Raw genomic sequence first — 20,550 nt, forward strand, 5'->3', positions numbered from 1 at the left:
TTTAAGAGCTGTAAATTTTCACTCGTTTACCATTTCCTTAAATTTAGATATCATTTAATGGCTAATCCTGGATAAAGAAATTATTGTATTGGTAAATGTTATACAATAGCTTCAATAGCTCAACGGTTCAGAAGCGCATTGAAATCCGAAAGGTTGGCGGTTCAAATCCCTAAAACTATTGTCTTATTTTTGAAATATAAATTAGGAAGCGCTAAATAACGCAAATCTTTTCCGTTCAGTAGTAAATTTAAAAAAAACTATTTGGCTGCAATGGAATGGTTTAACTAAAAAAGGACACATTTATGTTTGCATACATTTATGTTATGCATACAAATAAGCTCCCAATAAACTTTTGTAAGCATTCGAACTGTAGTACATAGGTACTTAAATCATTTTAGCTATAGCCAAACTTCTAGTTAAAGGTCTGAAAATACAGCTACTTGTATAAAAAAATTGGCTTGTGACCGGAACTGTATGAATTTCGGAAATACCACGTTTTTTGGAAGACAAATGTTTGAAGCTTCAAAACGAAGTAAATATGTACTGTAGATAATAATCACTGAGTAGTTTCTGTTATCTATGGTGATAATGGATCAGTGATTACATTTAAACAATAATTGTTATGCCCACGGGACCTTACGATCCTATTATACTAATTATTATGAATGTTATTATTATAATTATAACGTATCAAAATACCTATGCCGAAACTATTCCAACACATTAAACATGATTAAATTCAAAACAGTGAAATAATTGTAGTGAATCTAGCTTCGCTAACAATATGTCCCTATCTATATGTATATGGTGTGGTTTGATGTTACTGCTCAATTAGGTTATGTTAACGACCGTCGACCAGTGGTAAAATACAGGCAAAGCATTATCCTCGATGACGACCTCCCTAGCGCAGTGGTAAGCGCTGTGGTCTTATTACTAGGAGGTCCCGGGTTCGATTCCCGGCAGGAGTTTGGAATTTTATAATTTCTAAATTTCTGGTCTGGTCTGGTGGGAGGCTTCGGCCGTGGCTAGTTACCACCCTACCGGCAAAGCCGTGCCGTCAAGCGATTCAGCGTTCCGGTACGATGTCGTGTAGAAACCAAAGGGGCATGGTTTTAATAAAACTCCCATACCCCTTCCAGGTTAGCCCGCTTCCATCTTAGACTGCATCACTTACTATCAGGTGAGATTGCAGTTAAGGGCTAACATGTACCTGAATAAAAATTTTAAAAAATCCTGGTTTGAATGATAAGTTAAATAGCGGTGTTATAAACAATACTTGTGACATCTAAAGAAACGGACAGACAGATACGACGAAACTATAAGGGTTCCCTTGTTTCACTATGGAACTGTAAAAACACCTTTCGAATACGGTTGCATACATTTATGTTATGCATACAAATAAGCTCCCAATAAACTTTTGTCCCTTGAATAAGCAAACTGTCAACCGACCCAAATAACTATCCTATCCTATCTAAAGCTTGGAAACACCAACAATAGTAACTAACGTTAGCGCTCAGAATATTTAAATAACAGTGTATATCGTTTGGGCCGTGGATTAGTGCACTCTTCAAGTTTAAATTGTTTCAACAAACAATACAATGAATATGAATTTGTACTTTTGTTGAACAGACTTTGTAGCTAATAAAATTATTATTGGAAGACGAATGGTAAAGTTATTATTGGATGGGTAGTCAAGCGAAAGCCAAGGGTCTCTTACATCACATCATATGACGAATAAATATTCTACTGAACACGGTCTTGGGGCTCCCAGCAAGTTGCTTGAGATTTTCTGTTCACCTCGCGAGTTTCCCGATCTTTCTCTACATCATGTCGGATTTACAAAATTTTACATTTTGTGAAACCAATGAACCGATTTTGAGGGAACTTGTGCAGAAAGGTAGTAAATTATTATGTAAGGTGTCGTCATCTAGGCTATCTAAGTCATCTACGGGAAATCATAATAATATGGTTCCTGCACCTAAATCGCGGGCATCAGCTAGTCCTTACTATAAGATACTTTATTATAAGATAAATTCAAACTAAGTAGGTAAACCAAAATATTGGTAACTAGGTTTTAAAATTACACTGTGTATACGAATGTTTTCAAATAAATGAACTAAAATTTGATACTCTATTTATTGTATTTTGCCTATTAAAATGAACGAGTAAAATTTTCTAGCAATGGTAAGTGGGAATTTTCATACGAATTTAAAATTCTTCGAATACGTTAGCTTAAACTTTGCCTGAGTGAAGTTTTTCTATAAAACGTTATAGTTAACAAAATGCTATGTAAATTACATTAATTAATAATGTTAAACGAATAAAGTGAACCAATTCAGCAGCCGCGCGACAGGAGCTTTCACGAAATATTCATCATTTATCACGCATAAAGCCTGAACCATACAAGACGAGTGACGATAACTAGACGAAAAAACGTCACACTAAACACGCGCGTACGCGTGTACTATTTACTAGAGCTTATTTTATTCTTGCGTTTCATACTATGCTCGTACTTCGAAAAACCAATAGCTTAGAGGGTCGGTTGTTGACGATGATGATGATGATGATTGAGTACCCCAAGAGTGCGGTAAGGAAGGATTGAGTACCCCAAGAGTACGGTTAGGAAGGATTTTGAGTTTCAATATAGAATGTTTAAAAAACGTAAATCCACGCCGACGAAGTCAAAATAATCTAGTTTGCAACCTACCTACTGTATGAAACAGGTCACACTGCAGTGCAGCGCGTGACGCTGAATATGAAGGCGCGAGTGCAGGAGCGTGTCTTCAGCGCGTGCTTTGCACTGTAGCTTCTTCTTCTTCTTCTTCATTCTGGGCTGGTTTCCGCACTTAAACGTTTCCGTCTGTTGTGCACTGTAGCTATGAATGCCTTCATACAGTGACTTGTAAATGAAAAGCTGACTGACTGATCTATAAACGCACAACTCAAATACTGGACGGATCGGGCTGAGGCTTAGTACTATTATATTATTCTGTGCTGAGGCATGCATGCTATTATATGCATGACGCTATTATTAGACATCCGCTAAGAAAGGATTTTTGTAAATTTCAACTCCTCAGGGGAAAAGTAGGTTCGAAAGTGTAGTCCACGCGGACGAAGTCGCGGGAATAAGCTAGTTCTATGAAATGTTTTTGTTTGTTTCAGCCATAGAAGTATAAGTTGTACTTACAAAAAATCTACGCAGGGCGGCACATTACGGCGTTATATCAAGTGTTATATTAAGTGTTATATTTCGGTGCATTTATTTGAATGAACAATTCGTTAGTTCAAAGTTTGATAAGCAGCTGAGGTTTATCGATAAAATATTGTAAGGGAAGGCTATGTATAAATCACATTTATTGATAAGGTTAATCAAATGGGGCGGGCGAAACCAGCAACAGGAGGGCGGACTGCCCTAGTGGTGTCCCCGCTCGCAGTCACTTTCGTGTCGTTCCCCGCGCCTCGTGCACGTTGCTTCATACTATCGCCGCCGCCTCGACCCGAGACGTAAACTTTCCCGAGTAAGTTTTCAACCAAAGAAAAGTGCGGTGTGCCCCGAATGAAATTGGATGCAATTTGTGCAATTTATGCAGTGCTCTGTGATAGAATTATTACGTGATCTCGAGTTTGGAAACTGTTATATAGTAATGGAACTATTTTATTGGATGATTGGTTTTTAATGAATCATGTGTAAGTATTTTTTTTTTAATTTATATCTCATTCGTTTGTTTAGACGAAACTTTTTTACTTATGGTTATTTAAAAAATCTTGAATATACGTCATGTGGATATTACTGAAATCCGATTTTGGACGTGCTTATAATAAACTTATGTAGATAAGTATGTATCTTAATAATAAAAACTTCCGTAGTCAGGTCCGCCTAAGGCCACGAGAGCTAGATTTTTCTTTCAAAAGTGATTACCTATAGGTACATATTAAAATTGCTGTAAAGCAACAGTAAGTTATAGACACTGTATAGGTATCTACATTCTACTAGCTTAAAGCTAATTTACTATAGGTACCTACCACCACACATGACAAAAATGATAAATAGTTGTAGGCCAGTAGGAAAAGTGCTAGGCTTTTACCGTTTACAGTATGTAATTTAAAATAATATAAATAAAATCACTTTTGAAAAAAAGTCAGTTCTTCAGACGAAAATCATACTCCGGCTTTCATAGTCTATATCGCTTGTGATAACATCCTGGCATGAAGTTAATGGTACCTAGATAATTAAAATGTATTCGTCATGCAATAAAGTAAATTTTAGTTAGTACTTCACTACACTGCCTACGTACGTGCTTACTAATTGACAATAAATTAGCATTATTTGCAATAATAAATATGATTAATGGTTAAGTATATCAATAATAATTTCACATTAATAATTAATGCACTTAATTATATTAAGCCGATTTTAATAAACATTATGCAAAACCGTGGCATGTTAGTCAAAAGCTTAACAGGGAGCATAAATTATTATAATAATTTGGAAAATGGTACAAACTATAGGTACCTACCTATAGCTTGCGGATGGTAGGTAAATTAATATAATATGATCTAGCCTGCATCATTGTTGATCATTGAATTATAGGTATAATTTTAGGCAATGTGTTTCTTTTGTTGTTCTTGATATTCATAAACATCATAGGTAATTAACCATAGATAAAAGAAGCTTCTGTAATCTGTGTAATTAACCCATCACCGGCTAACTACTGAGTACGGGTCTCCCTGATCACGGGTCTCCTCTCAGAACGATAAGAGTTTGGCCATAGTCCACCATGCTGGCCAAGTGCGGTTTATTAGACTTCACACACCTGTGTTCTCATGTGCAGATGAAAAATTAAGTGGAAAAATGACGAACAGGTTTGCAAGTTTCCTCACGATATTTTCCTTCACCATTAAAGCAAGTACACATAACCCCAAAAAATTGAGGTGCGTGCCGGGAATCGGGATTGAACCCCCGACCGATGAAGGTTTCTTGAGGTAACCTGCATGCCGGAAAGTTCTCCATAATGTTCTCAAAGGTGTGTGAAGTCTACCAATCCGCACATGGCCAGCATGGTAGAATATGGCCAAACCCTTCTCACTCTGAGAGGAGACCCGTGTTCTGCAGTGAGCCAGCGATGGGTGGATTCCTTTAAAGCAAGTGATATTTAACGGTGCTACTAGGTATGTACTAAGTGACTATGCAGAGTAAGATAGAGCTGTAGAACTGTGTAAGCGTATTTCGAGGTCCATAGTGATTTCGATTAACCTGAAACGACCGCAGAGTGACTACTAATCATCTCGTACGAGTGTATGGGGCCTGTTAGATAAAGGTTTTAGAGCTTATCCTGTCGTACCCACAGTTGCTGCAGTAGGTAATTCAGGTGATGCGCTTCCACAAAGTGCTTTACCGCACGGAATCTAATAAATATTAGATGAGGCATAAGTTTTCAGGGAGATTTTACTGCATACGCCGGAGTCTAGGCTTAAAGTTGTTGTTTGTTGTTTTAATCTTTTGAATATTATTTCTAGCATTCCGTACCTCAAAAGGAAAAAAGGAACCCTTACATGATCACTTCGTTGTCTGTCTGTCAAGTAACCTACAGGGTACTTTCCGTTGACCTAGAATCATGAAATTTGGCAGGTAGGTATGTTTTATAGCAGACATTAAGGGAAAAATTCGAAAACCTGGAATTTGTGGTTACATCACAAAAAAAATGTTCATGAACCAATAATTAGTATTTTCAATTTTTAAAGTAAGTTCTATAGAATGTATCATATCATACCTATACTTTCTAAATTTGATTTTTATTTATTTTTATGCATAATAGTTTCTGATTTATCGTGAAAAATGTCGAAAAATACGACTGTAGTATGGAACCCTCAGTGCGCGATTCTGACTCGCACTTGGCCGGTTTTTTATTACCTATTCCGTGAGTAGCACTGAAAGTTTTTAGGATATGAAAACAATGTTGATTTATATTAAACAAAAGTATTTTCGTATTTTTACAATCTTGTATTTTTCTTATGAAAACTCTATTTAATTTGGTGTATTTTTATGTTTTTTTCCGGGAAGTTAGTAATCGATCATCATGAATGTATCGGCAGAGTGAACTGGTTTTGAACTGGATACTTACCTACTCCTCACTTGTCATTGAGCATTTGTACATGCCATGTGCCTTAAACTAACTTCCGCCTTACATTTGAAACTTTAAAACTTTAAAGTTCATTTTAGAAAATAGGCTTATTATATTATTTAAATGTAAATATTACAGCGAACTTTGTATTCGTACAACAAAGCGAACCATTGTTCCCATTCAACCATTCCCATTTTGCGACTTTGGAAAAGTTACTGAGGAACCTTCCTTAATTAGAGAAAAGACAGGAGTTCACTATTCCCTATCGTCTCTTTTAATTTCTTCATAAAGTTGGTAGGTAAGTAAATACCTAGTTAAAGTAAGTAGGTCGTTTTATTACGATTCTATCATTTGCAAGATGAAATTAATAATTTGTTTAAGAACTCATATTTATTTTACAGTACATATTTAATACGTCTACAGCTGTTATATCTGTAATACACCTATTTTGTTTTTTGGGCACTAGCACTAGTAAAAGCTATGTAATTTTTCGCGTAATTGTATATGTGCCTAACATTTTAACAATTACGCGAAAATTAAAAACGCAAACGCGCGGGCGCGATTTTTTAAGGTAGTCAGAAAACGCACACTGTATTGTAAAAGTACTGGAAGTAAGAACACTGACAGTAAGTACTGGAAGTACTACTTTTATTAGGTACTAGCTGACGCCCGCGACTTTGTCCGCGTGGATTTCGTTTCTTAACAATCCCGTGGGAACTCTTTAGTTTTCCTTGATAAATGTCTATGTCACTTTCCAGTCTTTGACTATACCCATGCAAAAAATTACGTCAATCCGTTACTCCGTCCGTTTCGATTGAAGAACAAACATTGTATTGATAATAAGGGCGCTGAATTTTCTTGGTGGCTCTTCTCAGTAGAATTTTTTTTCCAAATCTGTAAAGAATATTAGAAAAATTATTATCATATAAACCATAAACTGACCCTTGAGAAATAAATACTTTTGTTTAATTATTAATTTTATATTTTGCGAGCAAGCCCGCAACAGGGCTCGCCTAAGAAACTCAATGTGAAAAGTCTCAATTTATCAAAGTAGGTACCGAGACAGTAATACAGAAAACATTTTAATCTGTGTAATTTTAAAAATATGTGTCCAAAACTTAACCGATTATGTCGTAAAACTGTAGCTCGCTTACTAAACACAAATAGGTACCTACGTATTTCAATTCATAAGTAGGTACTAACATAATATTATGCCAAGCTAATGATGAACCCTCGGGAAATCTCCTGCCTTTATATTATACTTTTAAGCCTATTCACAAACTCGTGTTTGTGAATTTTGATTATAAAAGACCAATATTTTATAACAGTTCCGGATTTTTATGTAAGTAGGCCGGTAGCTGGGGTAGGTACCTATTCAAATATACATAATATCATTCTATAGTAGTCAATGAGATTGAGGATGGAACTATAGATAAATAACGCTAGAAAATGTGACGTGCTCTGGCATGGTGCATATACGATACGATTACTTCAATTGTCCATATATTACACTTTTGTATATAAGTACGAGTACAGAGCAGAGGCTTTTTTATGGACACAATATTCTGTAGTTACTGCTACAGTGTGAGACGGAGATAAACAAAACGGACTATTTTAGCGTTTAAACTATATCGTGAGTGATTTCCATTATATATAATATCTATCACCCGGCTATACTCACGTGTTTAGTCGACGTTAGCCCGACTAGTTTCGAACCCATACCGGTTATATAATAAAAACTGACTAATTTAATTGTTGTTTGAAACATCATCATCATTATGATCAACCCATCGCCGGCTCACTACAGAGCACGGGTCTCCTCTCAGAGTAAAGAGTTTTGGCCATAGTCTACCACGCTGCAAAATGCGAAACCGGCAGACTTTACACACCTTTGAGAACATTATGGAGAACTCTCAGGCATGCAGGTTTTCTCACGATGTTTTCCTTCACCGTTAAAGCAACTGATATTTAATTACTTAAAACACACAGAGCTCCAAAAAGTTAGGCCTCATTTACGGAGACGCGGGGCGTTGCGCGTTGCGTGTGGCGTGGCGTCTCGCGGCGCGTCGTACGTTTTTTTTACAGTACGATGAACGCCGCGTGGGACGCGTCGATGCCATCCGCGGGCTCGGCCGCAAAAAACGCTCCATCTCAAACAAACGCGTATAAAATTGCTTCTCCGTAAACGCACTCATACAACGCCATATGTTTAAATACAGTGCGGGCCGCGCCGCCCATCGCAACGCCCGACGCCCCGCATCTCTGTAAACGAGGCCTTAGAGGTGCGTGACCGGGATCGAACCTAGGAATTCCGATTAGGAGGCGGATATCCGGACTAGGCTATCACAGTTACAACGTGCTATTTGTAAAATTCAAATTATGGAATGAATATGAAGCCTTCATTGTGGAAACATCTTAGTAATAAGCTAAGCTTTATCCTAGTTCCATGGCTCTATCTCCCTAACACACGGGCACTTAAATATTAGTGACGTCTTATGTTATGTATCTGTTTAGTGTATCTGTCATTTACGCACATCTGACAAGTACCTCTACCTCCATGTTCAAATTTTTTAAGCTGATTCATCTTCTTCTATAATATAAAAATGAATCACTAAATGTGTTGTTCTATGCCGATCTGACTTTCGTAAGCGCTTGTAATGAGTCTATATCGAAATAAATACAAAATGAGAAATAAGAAATGAGCTCATCGCAAATCTCGACAACAGCTGAACCGATTTCGCTAATTCTTTTTTTATAATATTCCTTGAAGTAGGTACGAGGATGGTTCTTACGAAGAGAAAAATTAAATTCAATCTCCCCCTCAATTTTCTAAACTGCACCCGAACGAAGCCGGGGCAGGTCAGCTAGTACCTATATTATATTTTTTAATTTACATAATAAATGTATTTAGTAGGTAAGTCCGTAGTACATACCTACATAATTTTAAATATTATTAAAAAAAATTGCCACTTATTTCATTGACAGTCGTTTATTTTGCTTAATTTGGAAATCAAACATTGTGTAAGTCGGTAGATATCGACACCTCCCACGTAAGTTGTTGTAAGCCACAAAATTGGCATTTTGCGTTTTTTACATAACAATGCCTATTTTTATCTATTTTACACATTCAAATTTAAAAAATGCTAAAAATGCTATTTTTTAAGGTACTTATGAGACGTATAATGTTGTATTTTACAAACGACGACGACGTAAAACATCACATCGACCTTTACAACGTTTTACGTAGGACGAGGTCACGCATTTGCGCCTTGTATGTAACACATACAACAGATCACGCCGGACTTCAAACACCAGGTTTGTGAGTCAAGTCTCCGATATATCTCGGTTGTCTACGCATTTTTTTATTCTATTATCATATTTTACTAAGTTAATAGTGATGCCAAGCTAAACTATTGTACAGATTACTTACAACAATTTACGTCGTTGAGGATACAAAAAACTGTGTTGTATAATGACATACAACCGTTTACGTTGCAGAATTATATTGATTTTTGTGTTAAGCAATACATACAACATTTTACATCGGCATTTGTTACTCAAAATTTTATTGTATGATCACATGCTATATTTTACGTTGCTATGACATTTTTTTTTTCTTACATACAACATTGTACGCCAATAAAACAAAGCTAAAGTTTCGATTGATGACGATGTAAACCTAAGATAGATAGTGAAATAAGTACTCGCTTATAATACCACTAGGATATCATGTAAGTAACCAAAAATCAACACAATATTGTATTATTTCAGAGCCTACCTTACCAATAATAGGTTGGTAGGGACTGTCCAGGTGGTTGAGACTTTCTTTACGACCTATCGTCCGAAAATAATAAATAATTTCTATGACCATACTCTCAAGCTCATGGAAAAAAGACAACAAATGTGACTACAATATAGAGCAGATGCATTTGCCTACCGGTAGATCTCTGATACACAAACACGCAACTTCGGAACTTTAACGCCGGATTAAAGATACCATACCAAGTTCTTTGGGCACATTACGAGGAAGAGTGGTACCATCGAACACCTCGTGGTATAAGGTCAGGTGGAGGACACACGACCACGTGGGCGTTCCCCAACTAGGTGGACAGACTTAATCCACTCCGCAACCAACACGCCTGTCTCCACGTGTGCACATAATGCCACCAACAGAAGTCGCTGGAGGGAGATCGCACGAGCATCAGTGAAAAATTCATAGCCACGACCACTCTGTCAAGAGTGAACGACTCAGAAGAAGAAAGATATCATAGAGTGGAGCAGGAGCTTAAAAATATTGGCAAAATATAAGAGCATCGCACAGGAGCGTAGTGGTTCTTATTATTTTATTTTCAAAATTTTAAAAGATGATTTGTTTGTAGTGTAACGGTCCTGTTCTTCAAAAAAGGCGATAACACCTTAATAAATAATAGTTTATTCACTGGAATTTGCATACAGAAGCAGTTTTTGTATTAATTGAGTCACCTTACACATTCTACTAGGTACCTTCTGGTGTGCAAATTAATAGTGAATCTTATATTCAAGTTAATTTGGTTTATTGCATACTGTAATTACAAAGTTAAACATTACTCAAGAAGAAACATAGACATGTCTACAAGCTGTTGTTATCGTAAGTCAGTCTTATAGGTTCGACGACTTTCAGCATCCTGAACAAGCTTGATTCTCAAATAGCTTAAGCACCATAGATCACATTCAGAAGCTGCAACATTTTATACATACATATAACTGAAGACTATAATCGGCCACTTTGCTAAGCGTTTGTGAACTTTGAGAAAGCTTTCGATTCAGTGGAAATTTGGGCTGTATTAAGGTCGCTATTGAGATTCCGGATTGACTACCGGTACATACAAATGCTGAAGTAGGTACCTGTACGAAAACACCACCATGTCAGTCCACATACAGGGCCAGACGAGGAGGCCAATCCAATTGCAGTGACAGAGAGTAACACTTAACGGGAGACGCAACTCTCCGAAGCTCTTTACTGCTACTTTAGAACACGTCTTTAAGCTTCTGGATTGGAATGCACTTGACATTAACATCAATAGCTACTCACCTTCGATTTTTCGATGACATACTTAGTTGTTATCGCAGAGACTGGGAAACCGGATGTACTGCACAGTGACCTTATTAAAGTTTCATAACAGGTGGGCCTGAAAATGAAAATGACTAAGACGAAAAGCATGTCTAATACCTATGTTTCGGCCCACCCAGTAGTCTTTGAGAGCTCTTTGCTCAAAACTATAGAAGAGTGTGTAAAACTGGGACACACAACCAAGTTAGGTAAGTCCAATTTCGAGAAACTGATCAGCCACCGAGTCCGATTCAGCTAGGCAGCGTACGGAAACTAAAGTCTTCGAACAGCGCATGTTGCCAGTGATGACATAATATTATGGATTTGAGATGTGACACATAAGAAAGTTCAGAGTCACTAAGTGGGTGATGGAGACAGCTATACTTGAAGTTTCTCTACGTGATCAAATCTGGAATGAGGATATTTGTCCAAAAGCCAGAGTACCTGACATGAACGGTTTGGGAAGCTGAAGTGGCAATGGCCGGGGCACATAATTCAAAGGACTCATAGACGTTGGGGTCCTAAAGTACTTGAACCTCACACCAGAAAGCGCAGCGTTGGCAGACCCACACTATGTATACAAATGACATCGAATGAGTCTCAGGGAGCCGCTGGATTCAGGAGACGCAAGAGCGTGGTGACTAAAAGTCCCTACAAGAGACCTATGTCCTGCAGAAGACTTTTATTTGTTGAAAATGATGAATAGTATCACACATACAATATTATTTTTATAATTTAAGCAACGTACACCGTTGTAATTAACACATACAATGACACACAGTCCTTGTTTTCCCCTGTAAGTTGTTGTAAGTATCACATACAACATTTTCCAAAGATAAAACACCACGTAAAATGTTGTATGAACAAAATCTCAGAAATTTGAAGTATTTTTATAAAGTATTTTTCAGAATAGTTAAAAGTACTGTAAATTATAACCATATACCGAATTTCACAAAAAAATATTGAAAAATGAAGCTTTAATTTCAATTTGTATCTTTAAAACGCTCTACTGAAAAGTTGCGGTTTTGGGGATACAACAACTTACGTGGGAGGTGTCGATATAGTCTAATATTTTATGTAGCAAGTTTTCTTCGTGTAATCAGGGAAGATAGCTTTTAACGAAAGTCCGGGATTCTTCCGGTTTGCGATAATACTCTTTTCACTTGTGTAATTAACAATACAGAATAGGTACTTGAACTAATATTTTGTTTCTTGAACATAGCCTCAGTGTTCTTAATTTTGTTCTACTCGCAAGCTATAATTGATCTAGAATCTAGATACCTACTTGGCTGTACCATGCACTTATTTATAGAAATCCGCCGAAAAAATCAAATAATAATATACTTGGTTTTGATAATTTTAGATCTTGATTCACATCGGGATACTTATATACTTCCACATAAATGTAGTTATCTAATCGGCTCGTATAAGTCCCACAAATTGCTAATGCCCGTAGCTGCCATCTTAGTGACGTCAGCACTAGAGTCTAGACTGAAGTTTCGAGTTGATGGTATATTTTAATTTCGGCTGACGTCACAATGATGTCATTTCGATGTTAGTGGACATGGTTCCAGCTCAATAGCAATTTGCGAGACTTATAATTCGGAATACTAAGTAAACAATCTTGACATGATGGTCCAACCAAGATAGTTTATGAAGTAGGTATTCTACATCTGCTCCGTAACAATACAGCACAAATATCGTGTTTGGATTTGGTTTGGTCTCGAGTTAGTTTAGGTGGCTTACAGCCTGTAGGTAAGCGTTCTGTGTTACAGCCTGTGTCAATAATCATCAGAGCTTAATCAATAGATCCTGGAAGTTACAGGATCTATTGATTAAGCTCTGATGATTACTGAAACGTTGCGTTTCATAGACATCCGCTAAGAAATGATTTTTGAAAATTCAACCCGCGGCGACAGGCGCGCTCCATCTTAGGCTGCATTGTCACCTGCTATTAAGTGTGATTATAGTGAAGGCTATACAAAATAGTTAAAAAATACTTCAACCAGCTCAGTTACATTTGGTTAATTGAGATCAACTCAACATATTTCACTGTACCTACAACATCAAACATAATAACAACGCTCAGCACAGGTACAATATTCATGATCATCAATGATCATGTTCTAGGTATCTATCTAATGAATAATAACTAATTGATTTCCCACAGGTACGGACGCGGTTTACACTGAAATTGATGTTCATTTAACCTGAAACATTACTTTAATCCTGTCGCAGACGACCGATTTGACCACGGCAGTTATCAGGCACCAGGTTAGGAGAAACCAGCAAGAAACCACCGAATTTCTCGCTGGTTCTTCTGGGATTAAAGGGCATTTCGAACTAGTGGTAGATTTAGATGACGATCAAATATCTTCAATTTTTATTTGTACAGATAAGCTCTTAGATGACGTCTGCTCGTAGTATGAGGTATATACGGAAAAGGACCTTCCAAATAATACCTAATTCAGAAACGAACGGTCAGATATTAATATTTTATGCTCAAACCAATTTTCTATACATAAGCGAGAAAGCCTTGGGACTGTGTTAACCGTAACTCCAAATCCATAAGCCCTAGAGACCTGGGTCCATTTGTTTTGTCTTAAAGGGATGAAGGGATTTTTCAACTTTTAGGAGTTAAAAAGGGGCAAAATTCCTAAAGGTACTTCATGAAATCTCTCACTAAATTCAGTGTACATTGAAGGTAAAAGATAAATAAGTTTACCTTATGCTCTAGAGTTGCATTATAAAAATCAGTAATATTTAATCCTGAACTAGGTAAAGAGGGATAAGTAATAATTTTTTTTGGGGAAAATAGATATCTATTTTTGTCTATATTTTATTCATATTCTATAGTTTTAAACTCAATATTTTATTATTAGTATCCGTTAAGTAAAAAGGAAGTGCATTAGAGAATTTTCCCGGCTTGGATGCTATGCGGCTTAAAACTTGTACTTTTTAAAAGTTTCAATTCCTAAGGAACTAAGAAATAATTAAGGAAATATAATCTGGTTGAAATATTTAAAAACCTATTTAGTATAATATCTTTATTTTGCCTTTTTTACATGGGAGGACTTTCCCCAAAAGACACTGTCCATTGTTATGTGCTTCAAAATATTATGCCACCGTACCAGTACAATACCAGCAAAGCCGTACTGCCAAGCGATTTAGCGTTCCGGTACGATGCGATGTAGAAACCAAAGCTTCCAGGTTACCGCGCTTCCATCTTAGATTGCATTATCACTTACCACTAGGTGAGATTGCAGTCAAGGGCTAATTTGTATCTGAATAAAATAAAAAAAATATTGGGAAGGAAGCTGAAGAAGAGAAATTTTATTGCACACTCAAAAATAATAAATACAGAGAGATATAACCTTAAATTAAGTAAAGGCAAGTCAAAGCCTTCTACCACCTTATAACAACAATCTATAGGAGGCAACCAGAGGCAACATTTGGAGAGGACTTGTAGGAATTGAGCGGTAGAGTGAATAAAATTACTTAAGTAACTCACTTTGTAGGTATCTAATGAGATGAAGAAGGCCAAATAATAAGAAAGTCTACATTTTGGACACCATTGTCAATGTTCGGAACTTTTTAAAGTGGCGTTAGTATTCTGTTTATTACACTTATACACATTGCATTGCTTTCTCCTACTAAGTAAAGGAATTTTAATGTGTATAAACATTTTTGTCGCAGTAGGTATGTACCTGCGATTTGTTTGACTTCCACAAACATAAACCTACGCTACGCTAATAAGCTTGTTTGTAGCGAAACAAGAAGAAAATCTTTCAGGAAATCTTTTACGTTCGTTCCTGAAATTGTAAGTTTAATTAAATCTTAAAACTTTGCGAAGGGTTGGAGTACAAAATCATGTTAATTATAGGTATGAATATATTTTTTTAAATATATAAAATCATATTATTGAGACGTGAGTTGAGATGCATGCACACAGTTGGCACACTTTACGATATTACTTACCTTACTTGGGTAAGTACTTAACTGAAAAAACTGTCATTAGTTTAGTGTTTCAGACACCAAGGTCAGAGTAGGTGATGAATCAATTAACTTCAGATAGTCAGGCACTGACCAATTTTAGGCACCGACGCGCGATTAATGATAAAAGTCAATTAAACAAACATGATTCATGTTTGTTATTTTTAATACATCAATTAACTTCAGGTAGTCAGGCACTGATCAATTCAAGGCACCTACACGCGATTAATAATAAAAGTCAATGAAACAATTGATAATTAGAATACTTATAGAATAACATCTTAAAAATAAACAATGTGTCGACCGTTCCTCCCTGTGATGGGGAGAATACGCAGAAACACTTTCAGCTTTTATAAAATAACGAAGGTCTGGCACGTACTGGCTCTTAGTCCATGGTTATGGTAAACGAGATCTGCTAGCTGATACGTTCCGAAGATACTAAACTTATTTTAAGCAGTCAGTCCTGTCGTGACTACGACCCGTGCAATTAGGTTGAAATATCGACAAATAAAAACTTTATATTAATCGTGAATTGTTAAATTTCTCATGTAAGTGAATTTAATTCCTAGTGAGAATTGTACCCGTTATCTATATTAAAATTATTTTGTACTGTTGTGTAAGTTTAGACACTGAAAACACAAAACGCGCGCGCGATGGTAGGTCACAGCTGAAAATAAGCGCCCAGAATTGTTACAGTTACATATTACGATGCAGGTCATTTATGCTGAACTGAACTCATTCTGAACGGTATCGCAGACAGTACAATTTTAAATCAAATTAGTACACGATAATATTATGTTTTAACTGTGAATGTGATACCATGAGTTACAAAGAGTGGATAGGTACATAAAATTGACTTCTGCAATAAATTATACCTAGTCTATCTATCCTATTGATGATCTATCCACAAACATGCTTTCAAAAAACATTCGAAATTCGATTCGAAAATGTGGTTGCGAGTCAGACTCGCGCACCGAGGTTTACGTACTACACTCGTATTTTTTCGACATTTTGCACAATAAGTAAATCAAAAACTTTTATGCATAAAAATAAATAAAAATCTGTTTCAGAATGTACTTTTATATGATTCCCCACTTGGTATAGTTTAAATACTTTAAATACCTACTAAAAGATTGTAACTTTTTATGATGATTTGAAAAGACCACTTGCTGAGGTTCTTGCCCGCTCCTCAGTAGAATATGCCTTCCGACTCAGTGGTAGAGTCATGAGAGACGTAGCATGAGAGGTCCTACTGGTTATCCTACATGAAATAAATAAGTAGATTTTTGACAATTCTTTCTTCTGTTCTTTATTCTTTACTATATATCAGATAGTGTCCCTAAATCGGTTGATCAAATCGCCCTCCGGCTCCGCACAAAGGATTTATTGACCCGAGGGAGTTTACCAATAATTCCATAGCGTCTAAACATGTCGTGCGTGTTTCTCAAGCGGTCAATTGATTAAACGAAGCAATTAAGCAATCAGTCGTCAATGGCTGCGGGTTCTCGCAAATGAGCGTCTGCGCACATAAGCTTGTTAGTGTTGGCTCCTTGAACGCTCGCCTTTGAACTGTTGATGAACATTCTTTGTACTATACGGTATCTTTGAGAGCTATGCGTTCTAGGAAAACAATCAAGTTCATCAAACTTCTATACCTATTCACAGCTTTTGCATTGATTTTTTTTTCAATTTATCCAGGTTTAATTTGTGTCCATAGGTAGGTAGGGTTTGACGACCTCCCTGACGCAGTGGCAAGCGCTGTGGTCTTATTAGTGAGAGGCCCTAGGTTCGTTTCTCGGCACGGGTTTGGAATTTTATAATCTCTAAATATATGGTCTGGTCTAAGGGGTGATTTGTTAAATCAGTGTCAAACATTGAATGATAGCCACTGAGCTAATTTGACATTGGTTGATTCTACATTGCTGCTTTACTGAGTGATATTAAAATATTTTTAGTAGAAAATCTTCAATGTAACTTGTAAAAATCTATGCTAAATAACAACCTATATTTTCTTCCTTTCCTGGTCATAACTCATAATAGATATAATGGTAATTTGGTTACCAAAATTATATACCTACCCCAAAATAAAAAATATTGCATCAATATAATTAATTTCAATTCAAAATTATTGTCTACACAGTAAATAATGGCATTAATAATAATGAATGTGTAATCCCTCCGTTAATAATAAGTCCGGTCATCTCTACACTGGAGGTACCCACCTACTCCAGTGTAGAGATGTGAAATATTGAAGAGCGTAATTTAATTTCGATTGGTTCTCCCTCTTAGCATTACTAAAGATAGCAATAGATACTTGTATCATAAAACTTAAAAGGCTCTAACTTAGTGCTGATTCATAAAAGCGTTGCAAACTTCGGCTACTTAAGGAATGACAATAAATCACGGCTTTCAACTCCATTATTACGTATATGGTTGGCTGGTTGTGTAGAGCTGTAGATTGTAGACCCTATAAAGTCAAAGAAAACATTCCGTAAAGTTTACCGTCCGAATCTTTAGAGTGGACTTGCTGCCAAATTTCCTGTGCAAACACCAGTCTAGACAAAATTTAAGACATTGGCTTCGACTTAAATTGCGTTCTTTAGTCGAAATTTGTAAGTACACATCTTAACGTAAAGCAGGAGGTAGGTCAGTAGATATCGTTTTGTCAACTGAAGTAAGGGTGCGTTTCTACTGAAGCAGAGTGGAGCGGAGACACTTTACTCATGTGGCGGCAACGCGACGTGTTCAATAGACATAATAAGTCTGCGACAGGTCGAGATGGTAATCGTGGTATGAGGCGGAGGGGCGCCCCCCACACCCGCACGTCACCCGCCCGCACCGGGTTTCGCACGGGGGCTGTGCGGGTGTGCGGGGCGTCCCTCCCCAATTGCCATTTCAACCTGTCACGTACTAGGTTGTTACATGACGTGATAGTTTTATCAGGTAATCTCATTGATTTCTGATTGATCGAAAATAGTAACACAAGTTCGATACCGTGTACTTACCTATTAGGTACCTTTCGTATTTAAATACATAATTTCCTACTATTGTAATAAGTTTTGTTAGGTATTCGTATTAAAGCTTGTAATTTGTATAGATATTATATTATAGCCTAATGATTCACACACTATACCAACAAAATAATCACGTTCGTGTTTGGGTGAATGTATTAGTTTCATAAATACCTAATGGGTAATTTATCGGATAGTTGATTAATCAGCTCTATTGTTCTATTGATATGCCTTGAATAGTAGGCTTTGGCGATTTTATCCTAAAATAGCTCCGGCCACGACTACAGCCGTGAACAATAATTAATCAGTTTCCACGGTAGGTTTTAATACCAACGAGCGGGTTTTGATTAGAACCATAAGGTTTTGTATTCGACTGAAAATAATATCACACAAATCACGCAATTTTTGTAATGTACTTATTTAGAAAAATATTTATTCCAATAGATGTACTTAGTAAATAAACTAGCAAAAGTGTATATTATAGGCACTATCTCCAGGTGACTTTAGAAAAATAATTTTATGTATGTACCTACTTGAAATACAGTACGCGGCAGAAAATAATGTACATCGACCTTTAGAAAGAGATAGCGGTTTTGTAGAGTTCGGTCTCAGTCGTTGAGACCAACAAAACGTCACATATGTATGAGTGACAGAGACAACGCTCTACAAAGCCGAAATCTCAGTCTAAAGGTCGATGTACAATATTTCTTGCCGGCCACTGTAATTAATGACAGGACAGGTCGAGATGGCAATCGGGGAGGGAACGCCCTAGACACCCGCACAGCCCCCGCGCTAACCCGGTGTGGGCGAGCGCAGTTGACGTGCGAGTGTGCGGGGCATCCCCCTGCCTCATACATAGTACCGATTGCCATTATATTAAAAGTTAAAACGTGCATTAGCTGGCACTCGGGGTGGTGCGCTTCTGTTCGCCACCATCCGCCGCGCCTCGCCTCCATTCACCATCGCTCGGCACGAACGGTCTGCGCTAACCCGAATGCTCCATAATATCATAGTATTTTTATTTTTAGGGATCTTTAGAACACAACTACGACATACCTACAGCATACAGCATTTATGCTGAGTTGGGACCTTTTTTCCAGGTTGTGCCACACAAATGACACAGTTTATTCCGGCGCTTCTTCTACTTCTAGGGTCTTTTGATTTTAATGCTCAAGTATTAGAGGCGCCGGGATAACCTATCCTAGGTACTTATAACTGGTTATGTGTGGCACAGCTTTCAGAGAAAAAACGTTATTTTCTTTCTTTCTATTCTTTAAAAAAATAGAACTTTTCAAATCAAAACACTATCAAAATAAAATTGACGAAGACGAAAACTTTACCTACATCTTAAAACTATTATGCCTTTTGATCTCTCGAAGTTTCACCAAACTTGCAACGTTATTGCGAGGCAACTTTGTCTTTAAATGTAGATATATAAAGAATAAATTGTTGAAATGGCGAGGAAATGTTCTACAAACTAATAAAAATGTATGTAATGTAATTTTTATCGTCATAACAATCTTAACCGTTTCTTAAAATAAACAAACTTCTTTTTTTATTCCATTATAAGTTAACCCTTGACTGCAATCTCACCTGGTGGTAAGTGATGCTGCAACTTGGGAGGGGTGCGGCAGTTTTATTAAACTTCTCGGTTTCTAGAGGCTAAATCGCTTGGCGACACGGCTTTGTCGGTAGGGTGGTAACTAACCACGGCGGTAGCCTCTCACCAGATAATTCAAAATTGTGACTGCCGTGAATCCAATACAGGACCTCTCACTTATAAAACCACAGCGGTCACCACTGTGCTAGGGAGGTCTTCAAACCCGAATTTAAGTTGAAAGCTGTGAGCATTGCACCTAATGGTTTTTCGGCATGCCATACCTACTGTAATGCTAAATTACTAATTGGTGTATCATTTTCCCCGGAAATGGCTGAATGTTTTTCAATTCAAAATGCAAAATATTTACAGTATTTTTTCGTTATAAAACCGCTGGTCGTCGCAAATTGAATATTTTTAGAGAACTTGGAGATTATGCTTCTGACAAACTTGCTGCAAAATGAAGACTTAAATTCAATATCATGGGCAAACTTCGCTTTCATGTAATATACGACAAATAGCCTTCTGGAAATTTGGTTTGGCTTTAAATTAAGATCCTTTATGAAGGCTATAACTTTACTGGCCATTTAATTAATTCAGTTAGGCGGATTTTACAGCAGTGTGGCGGATTCTCCGTCATAAACTTGTGAATTGTAATATACTCGCGACCTAGTTAAATAGCTGGTATACTAAACAGTGTGTTCCGTCTTTGTTTCTAATAAGGGTAGATTTTATTTA

General features: G+C 36.9%; 1 protein-coding gene across 2 annotated transcripts in view; it reads left to right on the top strand.

The window, feature by feature from the left end:
• Window positions 1-3,452: 3,452 nt before the first annotated feature.
• LOC117984267 (uncharacterized) overlaps window positions 3,453-20,550 on the top strand; it is a 121,399-nt gene continuing 104,301 nt past the window's right edge. Inside the window, exon 1 of one of the 2 annotated variants that reach the window (XM_069500332.1) lies at window positions 3,453-3,691. The gene's annotated coding sequence lies outside the window, so the exon portion shown is untranslated. The remainder of the gene's footprint in view (window positions 3,692-20,550) is intronic. The other variant, XM_034970890.2, reaches the window with a different exon arrangement.

This window comes from Maniola hyperantus, chromosome 8, assembly GCF_902806685.2.
Source record: "Maniola hyperantus chromosome 8, iAphHyp1.2, whole genome shotgun sequence".
Taxonomy (NCBI): Eukaryota; Metazoa; Arthropoda; class Insecta; order Lepidoptera; family Nymphalidae; genus Maniola; species Maniola hyperantus.